Source organism: Oncorhynchus tshawytscha, linkage group LG11 (genome assembly GCF_018296145.1).
Source record: "Oncorhynchus tshawytscha isolate Ot180627B linkage group LG11, Otsh_v2.0, whole genome shotgun sequence".
NCBI classification, from domain to species: domain Eukaryota; kingdom Metazoa; phylum Chordata; class Actinopteri; order Salmoniformes; family Salmonidae; genus Oncorhynchus; species Oncorhynchus tshawytscha.
In genome coordinates, this window is record NC_056439.1 from 37,671,641 (window position 1) to 37,691,477 (window position 19,837).

The 19,837-nt window shown below is 40.4% G+C and overlaps 1 long non-coding RNA gene across 1 annotated transcript; it reads right to left on the reverse strand.

Moving 5' to 3' along the window:
• Positions 1 to 136: 136 nt before the first annotated feature.
• On the reverse strand, positions 137 to 18,809 carry LOC112261957. The gene is made up of 3 exons (XR_002955257.2): positions 18,530 to 18,809; positions 3,295 to 3,528; positions 137 to 1,592 (listed from the first exon to the last, which is right to left on the reverse strand). It is a non-coding gene; the product is annotated as an uncharacterized LOC112261957 (long non-coding RNA).
• Positions 18,810 to 19,837: the final 1,028 nt, after the last annotated feature.

A 19,837-nucleotide genomic window follows, 5' to 3' on the forward strand; every position in this document is an offset into this window, starting at 1 on the left:
CCTCCTCTCTCTCTCTCATCCCCCCTCCTCTCTCTCTCTCATCCCCCTCCTCTCTCTCTCTCTCTCATCCCCCTCCTCTCTCTCTCTCTCTCTCACCCCCCCCCTCCTCTATCTCTCTCTCTCTCTCTCTCTCTCTCCCCCCCCTCCTCTATCTCTCTCCAGCTTCATTTCCTCTCCTGTTGATTTGGAGTGTTTGTTTTTAAACACTTTTATCATCTCAGCTTTACAAGCTCACTGTAATTGCAGGGTATGAACTGAAAGACTTGCTAACACACAAATAAATATTTGACTGAAACAAAAGCTGTCTGTCTGACCCTGGTCATGTAGATTGTAGAAAATTACAAATCTAATGAATTGCCCTTATTGTGGAGACTTTCCATGCTGCATTTTTTCTATTCATAGACCAACCAATCAGAACCACACTTTTGTTCACGTTATCATGCTGTTCATTTATCTCGCTGCCGGAAAGCCGTGTTCAGATAGCGCCAACATATCATATGATTGTGTTATCAAAGTTGTGCTACAGAACGCTCTCAGTCGTTTTACAAAGGGACAGACGTTATTGACAAGAAAAGGGTTAAGTGCCCAGACTGTGTTTATAGAACCTTGAAAACAACTCAAGAACATTTTCAGAACTCAATCAAATCAGAACAACGAAAAAGTATACTTTGTTGACAGAAAATATGCTTTTATGTATTCATGATTTATTCGTCATCTTCCTGTCATGAAACATTCATGAAACAATCAAATCAACCACTCCATTTTCTGAGAATCAGATTGTCTTCCTGCATATTTCTGAGAACCCATAGCACCTTTCTGAATATCTCTCTCTCATTTCCCACTACGCTTCTCAAGTGCCAGAGTGTTGAACCCTGTTTGACACCAGGGTCACTGGAATTGCCCCACTTTAGGAAAACCCCATTTGGTTTGTTTTAGAAAGGGAGAAATGGAACACCATTCATTTGTTTGCTCTCCCTCTATACTCGAGACCAGAGCGAATGCCAAGTGGGCTTCAACCCTCACATTTTATTTGTTTGTTTCTTTGGAGAGTGGGAAAAGTTGTGGAACACTAGGAGGACATTGGACTTGGGCTGTGGTGAGTATCTCCAGCCACTGCGGTCCGTGACAAAGCTAAGCTAGCCAGGGAGTAAGTAAGGGGATGGGCTCTCATTTAGCCAGGCATTGCTGCTCTTGTTTGTGGTTGTCCCTGACAGCGTCTGCGACTCCAGTCCAAAGCACCTGTGTTTGCTCACTAGCTTTCCCCCAATCTGCTTGAAAAACACTGCGAGCAAGTCACATGGCCGCAAGATAACCCGGGAACCATGGGAATAAAAAAGCCAGGACTTTTAGAACAGTTAATCATTAATGGTGCTTCTTTTTTGTCCCTATTCAGCGATGCCTGACACAAGCTTTGATATTTCATAGATGCAGACAGGTCAGAAGCAGACATAGCCAGGTAGACATGCACTCAGAGAGGAAAGTGCCTTTATGTGTCTGTGGTTCTGTGGTGATGCGGGGAGAAGGTCGTAGGCAGGACTGCATTGATCCCATTGGTCCCATTCCACACATAAGTCAAGTTAGGCCGTCTCCATCTGTGGAGGATAAAGCCAAAATAACACAAAGAGTTAATCCCCAACAAAACACCTTTGCCATTTTACACATCTCTCAGAAAAACGTCTGCAACACTGCTTTCCTCAAACAAGACTTCATCCATTATAGCATATCACTGAGCTTTCAATATGTCATATCGTGTCAGAAATGGTCTGGTGATAAGAACGAGAGCTTGACATTTCCCAATAAATGTGTATTTTGATCGAATCTAATCAGGACCATCTCTCTTTTTGTCCAACATGGTCCCTGAAATGATAACCATGAACAGAACAAGTCATTTAAAGTTTGATCCTGTTTTACCCACCCAGGGTTCATTAAAGTACCATATTATTGGTTTGCTCCCTAGTTCATGATGTGAATGAGAAGTCCAGGGCTCATTTCATGCCTGTCAAAGTGGGCTTTATGGCAGAAAGGGGAAGCATGAACTAGCTTTCAGAAAGGCCACATTTATCTTACGGGAGAATGAAGTCTGCACAGCCTCATTCTTATAACCCACTAAAAGGGGCAGCGTAAGCCCTTATCTCCCATTTGCCTGAACTTGCAGATGGTTTTCTAAAAAAAAGAGTTTGTCACGGTCCACCCACCCCAACCCCCAAATCCAATAATACTGTATGAGAGTTGGGGAAGGTTGTGGAAGCTCAAGGGTGTATGGCTGAAAATATAGTGAAACGTAAGTGAGCAAAGTGGCTGCCATTTGTATGGTATTTTGCAAACTACGAGTCAATCATTAGCGCGGCGTATTCAGAGATATCTGCTCTCTCCAAGTGAGGAGAAGTGAGAGATAAATGGAGGTTTGTGTTTCAAGGAACAGTGTGAAGATGGAACTAAAAGTGCCAGGTACACAGCAGTAGAGAAGTAGAGAGGTTTGTGTTTCAAGGAACAGTGTGAAGCTGGGACTAAAAGTGCTAGGCACACAGCAGTAGAGAAACTAGAGTTAAAGAGTTTTCACTCAGAAAATGTCACCTTCTTTGTTCCATTAACAATTAGGTAAAGTTGATTCATTCAGGTAAGAGTAAGGGATCGTATTAATGGCAGTTTTATAAAGCACTGCTGTGAACAACTGATGTTGTTGCCTTGACTGAAAAGCTTTTACTACATCCCCTCACATCCCAATTTCTCCTGGCCTCAACTCACTTCATCACTGATACAACAACATTCAAAAGCAATTGGTAAACAGCCGCAATAATATTTATCCATTTATTAGCTCTAATGACTTGGAAATAATTGCTTCCTTCCTTTCAGATCCTATTATCCATATTGTTTGTCTTATGTTGTTAGCCATTTTATTTTCAATTTCATACCCTTGAACCATGTGCTTGTTTATAACAGGCATGTCTGAACGTCATAGAGTTGAAATCCTCCCAGTACGTGTGTGTTGTCTTCCATGGCCAGTTTATTTGCTAATCCTGGCTACCCATGATAAGGACCTCTCTCTATAACTCACCACCTCTCCTGTCCACAATCACCCACTCTTCTCTGAGTCATCTAAATACATTAGCATTGTAAAAAAGAGAATGGTCAAAACTAAGGTGCCAATCAATTCCATGCTGCTTCACCCACCAGGAAATAAATTGGGTTAAGCCGAGTCAAAGGGTGGCTTAACGACTGTATGGTTCAAACAAAGGTTCCTATTCCAGAAGGGCAGGTAGGAGATGGATGGCTTGGTAAACATGGCTGACATACCTGGCGGGTGCCATGGGACAGTCACAGCACAGCCCACGACTGAAGGGACAATGTGTGTGGCAGTCAGATCCATCTGCTTCTTCTGTCCGAACCAGTACTCTCCTTCTATGTATCATTATGGCCTCCTCTACTCGTTATCCCTCCTTACATTGAGGCCTCCTCTCCTCCCTATCCATCCTCTCTCCGAAGGCACCTCTCCGACGCCACAGCCATGGAGCCCTCCCCAGCAGAGACCTGTTAGACAGAGAGAAAGAGAGAAGCTCCATAAATCCTTTTCCCTTCTTTATTTGATGTGTGGTTATAGCTCTGCTGTGATCCGTCCTCAGAGACCAAGCATTTCAAAACCACTCAAATAGGCTGGATGTGCCGATAAGCATGGGATGGCGACATTGAATTCCCAAAGCATAGCATTTTATCCAGTCACAGTTAAGAACATACAGTATATAGGCTATTGCAAAGAGAAATCTCACAGATTATACAAATGAGAACTTGTTCCTCAACTGGCCTACCTTGTTAAATAAAGGTGAAATAATATATATTTTTTAAATACACATTTGACTTCTTAATGCTGTTTTATACCAATGTCTATCCTAATATTTTGTAATAACACAACATATACATGCATACAACTTTTAACATTAGCTTTGATATTGTCACAAAAAAACAGGTGGAATAGAGGTAAATTGTTATATTCCCTGTGAGAAAGTCAACTTTGCATTGTGGGAGACAGAGACAGAACTAAAGCAGCTCAGTGTGGGTAGTGGTAGGCAGGTATAGAGAGGAGAATGGGGAACACCCAGGAATGTTTAGCCAACTTGCCCGCCACATTCAAGCACGTGTGTGTAAGGTGTTGGCAGGGTGTTGACACCTCCGCATAGAGAGAAAAGTAGTGATGTGAACGACATGGTCAGTGGGCTGCTTGTGCTGAGTACTCAGTGCGTTTAGCGGACCCAAAGCAGAGGCACAGTATAAACATATACTCAGAAATACCACAAAACAAGTGCCACACAATAGGCACACTGGCATAAAACAAATATAGAATATTGAGCATGATCTAAAATACAATTGCAGTCATAAAATATGCAAGTTTCCCATTTATATAATATATGGTCATTTGTCTGTATACATAAATAGAAAAATAAGATCTTTGCTACCAGGGAAAAATAACTTGAATACAACAACAAATCTTAGATAAACAACTGTCATTCTTTTAGAAATTGAGGGATGGATGTATGTTGCTCTTATGTCAATTACTCTGTCAACATCACCTCCATTTTGGGATATCTCAGAATTATGTACCATTTTGGAATATCTCAGAATTATGTGCCATTTTGGGACATCTCAGAATTATGTACCATTTTGGGATATCTCAGAATGATGTACCATTTTGGGATATCTCAGAATGATGTACCATTTTGGGATATCTCAGAATGATGTACCATTTTGGGATATCTCAGAATGACGTACCATTTTGGGATATCTCAGAATTATGTACCATTTTGGGATATCTCAGAATTATGTACCATTTTGGGATATCTCAGAATGATGTACCATTTTGGGATATCTCAGAATGATGTACCATTTTGGGATATCTCAGAATGATGTACCATTTTGGGATATCTCAGAATGATGTACCATTTTGGGATATCTCAGAATTATATTATGACCCTACATGCTGAGTTAGAAAAATTGCCGTCTCTTTTCTGGACTGTTTGCTCCCAGGCCTTGAGAGCAATCTTCTTCAGTCAGAATGAAATGCAAGGACACAAACAATGTACCACTCCAAGACATATTAAATAATTTGTCAATTATGTTCTACTAATTTAATTAATTTGGTTTTAATTTTCTATTTATAGAATTCAAGAAAAACAACACCGTTACATAATTATAGTCAAATGTCATGTAATTGAAATAGTAACTTTATGAAACCCACAGACAATTTGTTGACAAATGGATCAGTATATTGACTTTAATTATTCTTAATATCCTATGAAAACCTCGTAACTATCTCACAAAAATAGAAATAAATAAATAAATAATTGCATTTATAGATCGCTAAGAAATGTTTTCCTTTTCCTTTGACATTCTTCCGTGGGGAATAATGTTCTTGTTCATTTTCTATAGCTCTGGCAAAAGTAAATAGTATGTAGTCCTACAGAAGATGTGTAATATTATCCACACAGTGAAGTCATTTCATTATGTATCCATTTGCCTCTAAACTGTATAATATACAAGGAGAACTTGTAGTTTTCCTAATTGTAGTACATAATTGTACATTTTCCTTATAGGAGCTAGAATCCTTAGTTGCTGCATTCATTTTTGGACATAAACATTAGTGATATATACCCATTGATTCTTGAAGAATATAACTTAAGAATGCCTCATGAGCTTATTTCAACTGTTATATCCCATCAGAACCAAAATATAATATTTTTTTACTCCAATGTTTGTAAACAAATTAAATGCCTAAAAAAAAAACATTTTAAACTATCATTTTGATATTATGGATGGTCAGCCCTTGCATCCATTTCTCTGTCTATGAATTTGAGGATTAACATTTTCCCGGGCCCGTCCCTCAGCTTCTTCCCAAAACAGAGGCGGGGTGTGCACTTTGTTATTGTTTCAACTACAGATGCTAGCTTTATAGGTTTGTAAGATGCTTCATAAAAACAAGTCAAAATTGTGTTATATTGTACAAAGTCTTTCAGTTGATCAAATCAACGTATCGTGAGGAGAGCTTCAATTAATGTCTTACTTTGTGAGATATGGTTTAGTTAAGAAAATAGAAAAGGGCTATTTATCAATATCTTGTTCTGCAATTTAATTCAACATAATGTTCTAGTGGTTATCAAATTGTCAGTGAACATTGACATACAGTACATTGTTGAATCAGCTGTTAATTCAATCCACCACAACCTGCAATTTAAGAAAAAAGGCAAATAATGCCCTTGAAAGTAAATGCTTATTTGAAGAAAAAAACTATATATTTACATCTGATTGCATTTCGAAATACAATGGCAAACTAATATTGCCCATAAAACATGCATTTTTAAATACATACAATGCAATGTGCATCACCTCATTCGACTTCAGGAGAAGCTAACATTCTCTGCTCTGGTTTGTCAAAGGAGAAGCCAATGAAAATGAATTCTTCCTCTGGCCATCCACTAGGAGCTGCAGGGCCTGATATTTCATGGCTGTGAATATAGCCTCATGGCTTTAGACAACCACACAGGTGACAAAAGACCACCTTGAACACAGTACATGTCAGAAGGCCTGAAGCATCATAACATAAACTCTGTACGAGTCCTCCGAGTGCTCTCTGACACACAAGACAACAGCATGGTGAGCTAGAGGTCGACAGTGCTTGGGGTAATTGGAGGAGTGTTGTACATTTCATCTTGTGTGACTCACTGGCTCTTTCTCCATGTTTGAATGCTGGGAGATTGTGTGTTGTACGGAACCCAAAACTGATGTTCTCAGAAGTCATAAATTACACGGCCACTGACAACCTTAAGCAGTGTTAAAATGCCATAAACATAGCTTTATTTCAGGGTCATTGGAGCGTGAAGCTGAGAGGGCTGCCAAGCCCGGCACCACCCACCCCACAGGCTGCTGCTGCTCCGCTCACACAGCCCAGCAACACACGTATTTCTCCTCCCATACCTGAGCTCTGACATGCTCACCAAACGTTCAGAGGCACAACAAACTGTCAAGCTGCTCACTCTCAACCAAAGCAAGCACTTATTGTTCCTTAAAGAAGATTTTCTCTTTGCTAATATCCAAGCTGCATTTGATCTATATTTTATATTTGATCTCCTTTGTAAAATCATTGAAATAAAATTGCTCCCTCTTTGGATATTCAGCTCCACTTCCATCGTGTTCCAGAGTCCATTCGGGGCAGGTATTAGCACATCTCTTTGAAACATGACCAGCTTTTAATTGCCCATTCTTACACTGGGATAATAAGGCTCAAATGTTGTCCTTCTGAATTATAATCCATGCATAAAATGCATACTAGAAATTGACAAGTCAATGACAGGAATTACCTACAAAATGGCAGCAACCTCACAAGGTTCATTGTAACTTTGAATTAACAGCAACATGTTCCACCACCATCCTCTCAGCATCTGGATCTGACCACCCACAGGACCCTGTGACATTACAGCCTTTAAGGTGGGGGATGGGTGTGTATTTGAGTGTGTGTGTATGATATCAGATGTTTTTTAGAGAAATTGTTACCCTTTTTACATTTCCTCAGAAGACTACTAGAGGGAACTGTAGTAATTGCTGTGCCTCTCAAATAGACATTACAAACGCACTGTCTGAATTCAAATTCCACTAATAACTAGTCAATGTAAATGCAAACACAAACTAACAAACTGAAACAAAAGACCACAACGTGGATCCTGGTCTCAGTCAGGGTAACTACTGGAATTATTTTGTTCTAACTTGAGTTGGCATTAGGTAATTTAATGACTACATCTGATCGCTCTCTCAAGGGCCGTCTGCAGTATTCTGCAGCATAGGAGCCTAAAGGACATCTCTGTCAACGTCTGAGACTAAAAACAGTGTTGAAATGTCTATTTCACTTTGGTGGCTCCTCCCTGTGTCTTAGTTGTGCATTTGAGCTGCATTTCCTTCATGGTGAGCCCAGCTCCATATGAACTATACATATGGAGTATGAAAGACCTGTGAATGGGTATCATTATCATATCCTGTGCTTGACTTTTGCTGCCTCCTTTCTGGAGAGAAGAGGGGTCAGACATTATTCCTCCACCCTAACCACCTCTCTGCTGTTTACCGAAGAGAAAGGGATTCAGGCCTTAAACGGCAGCACAAGCTAAGGTGATCCTTAGCCATCGAGATACACAGGCGATAACCCGTTGAATTAGACAGCAACATCATGGCAGGCAGTATGTAGGCAGATAAATGACGATACAGTACGGTGTACAATGGGAATTAAAAGTATAGGGCAGCTGGGCTCTTATCTGGCCAGGGCGAAAAACCCGGCAACAAAGGGAGGCCTAAGACTAAGAGGCTTGATGCATGGGAAAGCCATCCGCCGGCCATTGTGACTGCCCTTCTGCTGAGCAAATAGTCCAAACTGTTCATTCCCCATCTCCCATTCTCTCCGTGGTACATTGTTTGTGTCCTTGCATTTCATTCTGACTGAAGAAGATTGCTCTCAGGGCCTGTGAGCAAACAGTCCAGAAAAGAGCCGGCTATCTCCTGCCGTTCCCAGGAGAACTAGCATTTTTATTTCAGCTCCAAGCTGTCAAAGGATTGGAGAGTTTATGTCAGGATCCCGAATTAATTAGTTTTAAGCTGGGGGCGGGGCGACCACTGCGTTTTATCACCAAATGTTCAGTCAAATGTTTCCTAGCAATTATGCACCCCTGCTCGCTACGTATAGGCTTTCAGTCGCCAGACATTTGGTATTGGATACATACTGGATGGATTTTGTGTTTCGTTGTTGTAATGGCAGTACAATGGTATGAATAGTGATGGACCAACTTCTGTCCAGGATTTGGTGTTATGGGGGTGAATTGAAAAGTTTCTTGTTTGTTTTTCTCTATGATGATGATGATGATGATAGGTACATGACTCAGGCTTGGCAGAAAATTGACAGAGCTTGCAGATGCTGTCATGAAGCATATCTGGTCAGACATTTGGTGGAATGGGAAATAGAGTCTGGAACCTCCGTCAGAACAGCCAAAGTGACCTTAGAACCTTCTGTCACCCACAAAATCATCCCAAATCACTGCTTACTTAGCAACTATATATGAAACATTTTGGATCTGTGACACTGCTATATCTGAACTACGCTTGGTTTCTAATGCCAGAGACAACAAACCAGACAACTGTTCCTATTCAGTCCTACTTAACAACTCCTCTATCATCAGAAATGTCTTGTTTTACGGTACAAAAGCCATACGACGCCATCCTGACTATGACAGTAGAATTGTATGTGTTGATCTTGTAGTTTTTATAATCATGAAAACCAAAACACACCGTTATTCAAACGTCTGTGAGAGGCTGGTATGCATTTCCATCCTCAACTAATTAGCACTGTCCCACACGATGCTGTAGCATTTATGGATTAGTCCTTTACAAACTACCTTTCATAAACACATCACTGACAATCATCAATCTGCCCAGTGGTCTACATCAGCTTACTGACTCAGTGTTCATTTTAAGTATGACCCCACCTGAAATTTGCATCATTATAGTAACGCAACAGTCTCTGAAACCTCAGACAATCACCAAACACACCGCTACTGTAACTGGAAACAATATTTTTCAGAAACAATGTCAATGGTGTGTTACACCAATACATTGAAGAAACCAGAAATAACATTTTTTTATGTGTCTTTGGTCTAAACAGTTGAATACTTGCCACTATAGCACATAGGAAAATAAAGGTATCCGATCATGACACATACATCTGGATGGGTGACTTCTTCATCAGACAGGATATTAAACCCCACTCCAGACTATTTCACAGACAGCGGTGAACAGGCGATGGGTTAAATCATGTGTATCAGGGGAATACTCTGTTAGAGGAAATGTACAGCTCTTGTCTTTAATGGTAATCTGCTCAACTGCTCTATAGACACCAACCAGCTTTCCAGGACCCTTCAGCTGAGCATCAGCCTGTACATGATAAATGACACAGCCATTTATATGGGATTCAATTGGTGATTCATTTAACTCAAGTCAGGGTATGAGAATTGATTAAATGGCTGACAGTGCTGCTACACATGGAGGGAATTTCATTTGAATCCTTGGAGGATACCTCTATGGGCCGTGGGATGTTAAAGTGGGTGGTTATTGTTCTACGCTTCTTTACACACTTTTACATGTTATTGCTGTCGATTGGTTGTTATTAAATTGAGTTGAACTATTATTAGATGAGGGCTTCCCTGGGCAAGACTGAGAGGGGTGGGTTGCTTTAAAGGGTTGAAATAGCCTATGCATGGTAAACAATGCACAGATCAGGAGCAGTCCTCCGTACTGTTATACCATGAAGGAGAACAAATACAGGATTTAACAATTATTTTTTTTCTCACTCGTATGGTATTAAAATGAGCACATTATTTGAATGTCATTGATTCTCATGAATGTTGAAAAGGCATATATGACAAGCCGAGGCAGTGTAAAGTAAAGGTATTATATTCAACTTGGAAGCAGATTACAGAATTCACCCCTGCAGAACACTTTTCTCCCGCGTTCAATAAATTGGACAAGTCCCATTGTAAGATAGCCTATCACACTGAACATGTCTGCATAGGGAACTTATACAGAAGAAAATATTACGTAGTTTGTTATTCAGAGTAGAGCGTTGGGGGGGCCACACGGGCTTGTTTGCCTTTGCTGGAAGAGGAGATTGCTTTGGGGTTTAAATGAATCGCTGGCGCACTGCGTTTATAGGTTTCATTAACTTTTAATGAGTTGTATGTCCTTCGCTTTGACTGGCCTGTGGGCTCAGGCCTCAGCTCCCTAGGATTGGAGGTGGGTGAGGAGAGAGCTTAGCAGCCATTCCTGTGAATGTCTGCACTGGATGGACACAGGAAAAGGAAATACAAGTCCTGAGTCCAAGGCAGAGAACCCTTCAGCTAGATATCCATCAGTTATGCCAGTCAGAATTTAAAACCCCACTCTAAGGTTTTCAGGCTTCAGGGGGAATAAAGGAATCATGTCGGATCAATCAATGATAACTGAGAAGAAATCTCTTTACCACAGCTGAATGAAAAAATGTTTTATGGTGGCGTTCCAACATGGTTCCCTCTCAAACACTTGCATCAAACCCATAAAGAAATGTGACTCTGACAAATTCTATATACACGCTAGAGAAAAAGACTATAGAAGCACATAAACAACACAACACACATGCATAACTTCTCCATTTCAGTCCCGGTAATACCTAGATTCATATTTTGGACTTCGCTAATCTTGATTTAATTCAGTGTCTTGCTGCATGGTTGAACACATGTATTATCTTGCCGTGGGCTTCCTGAGCTTCATGTATCTCTTTGAGAAGCTAATCTTCCATCCTAGCATGCCTGAGCCTCTCTTCACTGTTCTCTCCTCGAGAGACAAAGGCCTTGCCTGTGCTCCCCATTTCATGTTCTTCTGCATATTCAATAAGAATCAACACCACTTGTACATTTTTGTTCTTATTTCTCACTTAATCCTGTTTATACACAAGGCTGTGCATTCTGTATTGCTGATTACTTTGTATCCACATCACTGCGTATATTTTCAGATCACTCTTCGGTTAATATCTCTCCTCACCATGATGACCTACAATGCGTACTGTAGGACAAGCACCAACAATCCATCCACTCTGAGTGATACAAAAGCAGCAGGGGACTGAGAGGCACCCGATCCTGCCCTGAATAGGTTGTCTTCAGGTCAGTGCTTGTCCCGTCAGCTGCTGACTCCAGGCAGTCAATGGGCATTGTTGACTGGTCCCTCTGTGATGCCAGCACAGCCCTGTGTGTGTGTGTGTGTGTGTGTGTGTGTGTGTGTGTGTGTGTGTGTGTGTGTGTGTGTGTGTGTGTGTGTGTGTGTGTGTGTGTGTGTGTGTGTGTGTGTGTGTGTGTGTGTGTGTGTGTGTGTGTGTGTGTGTGTGTGTGTGTGTGTGGACCACAAGGCCATGCGGCCTGGCTCAGGGTGAGTGGAATCCCTGGTCTGAAATGTCACATCGCCGTGTTAGAGAGGTACAGACACATCACAGTCACCCTGTCCCCCTCCTCCTTTTCCTATTGTGACAGGTATTTATACTGACCCTCTGACCACTACCTGCTCTGCTCTGCTTGGTCAAATCCGAAATGATGTCTGGAATGTATCTTCTGAGAATATCAATAAATAAGAAGCCAGCTGTAATGTATAGTGTAACCTGTACTTCAAATAGGAGTTGTTTCCTCAAAACTGTCTCTATATATTTTTCTTCCGATATGACTGTTCATATCTAAGACATTCTTTTGTGTATTGGAAAGAGGTGTGTAGAATTAAGAGGTGTAGGAGGAAGGTGTGTATAGGAGAGAAGTGTGCAGCCTATAGAGACAGAGGTATAGGAGAGACATAGCTGGGCCTGGCTACTGCGGAGCCAGGCCCAGCCAATCAGAATTAGTTTTAACCCAACAAAAGGGCTTTATTACAAACATAAATGCTCCTCAGTTTCATCAGCTGTCGGGTGGCTGGTCTCAGACAACCCCGCATGTGAAGAAGCTGGATGTGGAGGTCCTGGGCAGGCTTGGTTACAGGTGGTCTGCGGTTGTGAGGCCGGTTGGACGTACTGCTAAATTCTCTAAAACGACATTGGAGGCCACTTAAGGTAGAGAAATTGACATTCAATTCTCTGGTTTCAAGTTTCAAGAGAGTTTCAAGTTCCTTGATGTCCACATCACCAACGATATATCATGGTCCAAACACACTAAGACATTCGAGAAGAGGGCACAACAAAACCTTTTCCCCCTCAGGAAACTGAAAAGATTAGGCATGGGTCCCCAGATCCTCAAAAGGTTCTACAGCTGCACCATCGAGCACATCCTGACAGGTTACAGGTCATCCTGGTATGGCAACTGTTCGGCATCTGACCGTAAGACGCTATAGTGGGTAGTGCGTACGGCCCAGTACATCACTGGGGCCAAGCTTCCTGCAATCCAGGACCTGTATAATAAGCGGTCAGAGGAAAACCCATAAGATTGTCAGAGACTCCAGTCACCCAAGTCATAGACTGTTTTCTCTACTACCGCACAGCAAGGAGTACCGGAGTGCCAAGTCTAGGACCAAAAGGCTCCTTAACAGCTTCTACCCCCAAGCCATAAGACTACTGAACAATTAATCAAATGGCCACCAGACTATTACATTGAACCCCCCCCGCCCATTTTTTTTTTATACCCTGCTGCTACTCGCTGTTTATTATCTATGCATAGTCACTTCACTCCTACCTACATGTACAAATTACCTCTAACCTGTTATTGTTACTTTTTATAATTTTTTACTTTAGTTAATTTGGTAAATATTTTCTTAACTCTTCTTGAACTGCACTGTTGGTTAAGGGTTTGTAAGTAAGCAATTCATGGTAAAGTCTACACTTGTTGTATTCGGCGTATGTGACAAATAAAGTTTCATTTGATTTGATTTGGTGGACATTCCTGCAGTCAGAATGCCAATTGCACACTCCCTCAAAACTTGAGACATCTGTGGCATTGTGTTGTGTGACAAACCTATACATTTTAGTGTATTTTTATTGTCCTCGACACAAGGTTCATCTGTGTAATGACCATGCTGTTTAATCAGCTTCTTGATATACCACACCTGTCAGGTGGATGGATTATTTTGGCAAAGGAGAAATGCTCTCCTACAGGGATGTAAACAAATTTGTGCATTTTTGAGAAATAAGCTTTTTGTGCATATGGAACATTTCTGGGATCTTTTATTTCAGCTTATAAAACATGGAACCAATACTTTTTTTTCAGTATTTATGACTTCCGATATTAATAATTGGGAAATTCATTGAAAATATTGGTAAAAATGATTTGAATAGGCTCATCTCAGCACTGTGAATTTGTAAGGGAAAACCTGGCCATGCATTCAAATTTATAAAAGGTAGCCTACTGTATATAAGGTATCCTTTTCCGTTTTTTACTATGCATAATTATCATACCAAATTAGAAATATTGTAAGAAAAAGTGCAAGTTCTTTTTAACTTGATATATTTTCACTTATAAATTAAAATGAAAAGAAAAACAAAAATTGTTGTCTGACACCTAGTTTTGCCTCATATATTGAAACGGCCAAAGTATTCCACTCAAAATTCTTATTAGTAAGAATCAGTAAATCAATTGGTTTTGTTATCTGTGGTTCTCAAAAAATCTATTAACTACCTTAATCAATATTGAATGTTTATTTTCCGTATGTGCCTCTTGGTCTTATACAATATTTGTTACACTGAACAAAAATATAAACACAACATCCAACAATTTAAAAGATCTTACTGAGTTACAGTTTACATTAGGAAATCAGTCAATTGAAATAAATAAATGAGGTCCTAATCTATGGATTTCACATGACTGGGCAGGGGTGCAGCCATGGGTGGGCCTTGGAGGGCATAAGCCCACCCACTTGGCAGCCAGACCCAACCGCTGGGGAGCCAGACCCAGCCAATCATAATGAGTTATTCCCCATGAAAGGGCTTTATTACTCAGCGCCCCACCCCTCCCTCAGACGATCCCACAGGTGATAAAGCCGGATGTGGACGTCCTGGGCTGGCATGGTTACACATCGTCTGCTTTTATGAGGCCAGTTGTACGTACTGCTAAGTTCTTTAAAACGATGTTTGATGCAGCTTCTGGTAGATAAATTAACATTAAATTATCTGGCAACTGCTCTGGTGGACATTCCTGCAGTCAGCATGCCAATTGCACACTCCCTCAAAACTTGAGACATCTGGTGGCATTGTGTTGTGTGACAAACCTGCACATTTTAAAGTGGCCTTTTATTGCTCCCAGCACAAGGTGCACCTGTAGAATGATCATGCTGTTTAATCAGCTTCTTGACATGCCACACCTGTCAGGTGGAAGGATTATCTTGGCAAAGGAGAAATGCTCACTAACAGGGATATAAACAAATTTGTGGACAATTTTTTTGAGAAATAAGCTTTTTGTGTGTATGGAACATTTATGGGATTTTCAGCTCATGAAACATGGGACCAATACTTTACATGTTGTGTTTATACTTTTGTTCAGTGTATATATCCCTTTCATACACAGACCAAAATCCCACTAATTTACCATGCCTGCATTTATATACCAACCTTTTCATATATCTGAAAGGGGTTGGCAGTAAAAAACATGGAAAATAAAAGCCACCTAAAGACCTACTCACGATTCCTGCAATTTCACAAACCCTGTAACCAAAATACAGTTATAGGGTCTGTGTGAATGGTTCTCAGATTTTTTGCAGGTAAATTCATTACACTTCCATTGTTAAACACCTCCCTAATTTGAACTGCAAACCGCCCCCATGGTTTGAAGGCCCAGTGCAGTCAAAAACGTGATTTGCCAGTGTTTTATATATATTTCCACACAATGAGGTTGGAATAATACTGTGATATTGTGAAAATAATGATAATCCCCTTATTGTGTTGGAGCTGTTGGAGAAGTCCGCCTGAAATCTTTGCCTGTTTTGTTGGGATGGAGTTTTGACCTGCCTGGTGACATCACCAGGTGATAAATTAGTTAATAGACCAATAAGAAAGAGAGTTCCAAACTTCTCTGCTAATAACAGCTAGCTCCCCACTCAGATCACTTCCAGACAGTCTTAGCAAAATTCTTGTTTTAGAAATTGTTCTTTGCTAACAACCTATTTTTGTTTCTTTTTTACTATTTTAATTGAAAACAATCACAGTAAGGTACTTTGTTACCCTGAAATGATTTAATAAATAAGATAAAACGGCTGCATTGGACCTTTAACAACACCCCCACCTCTCCCAATTTACCAGTTACCCACTGATATTTATAAAAGGGAACCTGCGAATAAGTGGTAAATAAGGGGCTGTTTGAGAGGGAGTCATATAAACATTGTCTCATATTTGATCACCAATTTAATTTGATCATCCATTTCAAAGGAGTAATCATATCAATAGTCTACATGGATGATAATAATAATAATAATAACAATCATCATCATCATAAACATAATAAAAAAACAAAAATATGATTATTTACTCCCAGTGGAAAAATAGGTTTGCCGCCAGTAGCAGACAACCTATGTTGCCTTTTTTTTTATGAATCTATTTAGCTAAATTAATTGCAGGCCTATATAAATGTATAGGCCTAGATGCATTGTATCCTAAGCATATACACTTATTTGAATAGCATTGAAAAGTATTCATGCAAAGTGTCAACTTGCCTAATTGAGAAAATGGCCACTAATGTTATTGATAATTGAAGCGAGATGGGTGGACACGATGAGCGTAAATCATGAGAGGAACTGACTGCTGAGAAACCATGGGTGGCTTTGAGTTTTGACTTTGTTGTCCTTTAATATACTGTGGGATAGCAGTTTCCCTTGCTAAGATATGGGATTAGGAGTATTTCGCGTGAAAGAGGAGTTAAGTCGGGGTATGTGGACCGTCCCACCCCTGCAATAGGCTGAAACAGAATTACAGCTTGTTAGACCGGTGTCCCGATATCACCCGGGAGACCGTTCTACTTGGGTGTTCCAGGCCCTGGTGGCTGAATGTGAGCTTAGGCTACTTGCTTTCAAAGGGAATATAGGGCCAGAGTTGGAAACCCATCAAAACACAGGTGTTAATGTAGGCCTATATGGGACTATGTGTATTTACTGCTAGAAATTGCTTTATTCAACTGATGCAATTCTAATTCCAGTAAGAACTTGAACTATGGCAATTTAGATGATCAAAAACAATACCCCGGGACAACAATATATGTTTTAAAAATAAAAACCTATTTCAAACCTGTTTCAAGCCTGGACATTTGTTTTGATGCTTGTAGGCCTAATATCGATTTATCCCAGTGTTATGAGAAACCTTATCCCAGTTTTGTTCCAAAGCTCGTGCAATAGAAAAGCAAACATAAGGACAGATAAGCTTTCAGCAAATCCAGCCTCAGACTCTAGAGGGGAGCATGAATGGACAAAACCTGTCGTGATCACTGCAGGAGGAATTTCATCCAAGTTTGACCACAACTTGTTCCAAGAATTCCAGACTAGGTTTCAGTCTGGAGAAGTGCCATTGGTTCCTAATCTAGAAATATGCAAATAAGAAGACCGGTAAGGACTGTAATTAAATTGGGTTACCAATTTAAGCTGTACCATCGCTCATCTTGTTGCTATAACAACCGTGAAGAGGTTGCTACTGATGGTGCGCCCATGACCTTAGCAGAGGCATCTCTCTCTGCAGACATTTGAAACCCTTTTTAGTGTGTGTGTTTGTGTGGACGCGTGCTTGCGTCTACCCGGTCAGGGCATCTGCACATTATCTCTATTGCCCATTTTTCCTATTTGAGCGAAAACAACTTTTCAGAGGAAGGCCTTTATAAATGGTCCTACACAATAATGAAGGTTCGCCATGTCATGCATCTCAGGTAACTAAATTGTATTATGTAGGCCTAGGAGACTGATGTCAGTGGCATAAACGCTCGTGTACTTTAGGTAAAAAGGTTATCCAGTGCAGATTGAGGCTGGTTACCTTTGAACCAGGGTTCCAAAAGGCCATTCCCTTTTCACTTCACTCTGGAGGAGGCTTGACTGGGGTTATCCCCTCAATCAAAGGAAGAGTTTCGGCATACGCTTATTTAATAATGGGTAATAGGTATTTTCGAGGGCTCTTGCTCCTTGTGAGAGCGAGATTGGGGGGGAATGAATTATTGAAAAACTGTCCCCAGTGTTTTTAGGACGCACTATGCGGTTTTATCTCAACATTACATATTTTATTACTACTATTTTCTAAACACAATGGTATATTTTTTTATACAGTGAGATTATTAAGCAGAAATAAATGAAGCCTTGTTTTCTTCTTATTGTTATTATTATTAGCCATAGATTATCATTAGAAGTCCTTAACCAATTGTAAATGGGTACCAATGAGATGGTGAAAAGAATGAGGATAATTTATGATAGCTAATTAATAGAATAAAAAAATTGACATTTAGAATTCCACATTGGCCTATTGATTAAAGTGTTTGAGTTATTCTCAAGCGGTGTGCGTAAAATTATGTTTAAAACATCCCTGAAAGAAAGCCAATAGAAAATTGCAAACCCAATTGATTTATTGAAAACCGGAGGCACACAGCAGAACCCTCAAAAATGGATAGGCTATAAACCAACCGAACGCTAACATTTCAATGTTGTAGCCGCAGGGTTTGATAGTGTAAAACTGAGTTCCCATACGCAATAGAGCAAGTGCTCCTCTGATGACATCAATGATATCTATCAGCTGTAATAGCTCTCTGACACGCCATTTAAAGACACCGAGGCCACCTCTATCACAGAACTTGCAAATCACCTCAGCCTTTTTGAAGATTTTAAACTCCGTTGTTATAGAATCCAATCCCGCTTGCTCGAGGACCTTTCTCGTGAGCCCAGGATTTGGGCCAATGTTCAATTCTCATCTTGCCTTCCCCAAACAAATAACTCATATCACAAAACGATTGAATTTAAATAAATGTAGGAAATATACAATCAAATCAAATGTCCATACCTGTGCAATACAGTCGATGCTTACTGGCAAGCTACCGGAGCCCATTGTGGAACCTCGCCTTCAGCTACTGCAAAGGGCTGCAGACATCACGGCATTTATTTGAGCTCAAACTCTGCCACTGTTGACTTTAGCACAAAGCAAAGATTTCAGTGCCCCGCTAGTTTAACAAAAAAATATTATTTTACTAAGATATCGATCAGTGAGCTATAAAAAAAACAGCTTAGCATTATGTCTAAAAACAACAGAACGAAATGTAATGTCTGTGTAAATTTACTGAGCGGTGACGTCCTATTCAAAATGTACATTCCTGCAATTTGGTTGTGCATGTACACTTCCTATATTGTGGGCATAGCCTCGACTCCATTGTTTACTGCCTTTGTTTATTCGCAGATCACTGGTGTTTAAAGTACGATTTGTGAGAGGGACTGGAGAATAAATGCACCCTTTACGTGTTCAGAAGGTGAACCGGTGTCCTATCTGGCATGGAGACAAACTTCCTCTCTGCCCTTGGATTTCCAAGCACATCGGCAGGGGCTTGGTATCCCCCGGTCTGTGGAGTGAAAGATTGGGCGTCTTGCCGTGTTGGGAATGTGAAAATGTTGATTCATTTCGAATACAACTATATCTTATCTTTAGGCCCATTGAGAAGGGATCTCCAAGTAGTTTAAAAGAATCCCCAGACAATGGCTTAGTGATACAGAACAAAGCAGGCAGAGCATCACATTCAGTAGACACTGTTCTCAATCAGCACCCTTTCCCACAACTATTCTCTGACGCTACGGGATACTTTTATGTAATAATGAAACAAATTTCCTTGAAAGATCTCAACTTTAGTGTGTCTTCCATTAGGGGGGACCATTATGCGTGTGTGTGTGTGTGTGTGTGTGTGTGTGTGTGTGTGTGTGTGTGTGTGTGTGTGTGTGTGTGTGTGTGTGTGTGTGTGTGTGTGTGTGTGTGTGTGTGTGTGTGTGTGTGTGTGTGTGTGTGTGTGTGTGTGTGTGTGTGTGTGTGTGTGTTAAAGAGAGAGAGAGAGAGACAATACTGTATTTAATAAATGTGATAATGCATTATGTTGTAAGATCGTCTACAGACACGACTACCGAAAGCCTTGTGCCAATGTAATTACTAGTAATCATGAATAGTAATGATTAATATAGGCCTAATACATTTATTGAGCCCTTAGGACATAAAGTAAATTTTAACATTTGTCTTCATTCTGTACTAAGATGTAGATCTGTCGTTGTTGTTTCTGCTTTTTGACATTGAGCTGCCCTTGACTATATGGTATCATATACGACTGTACGTTTG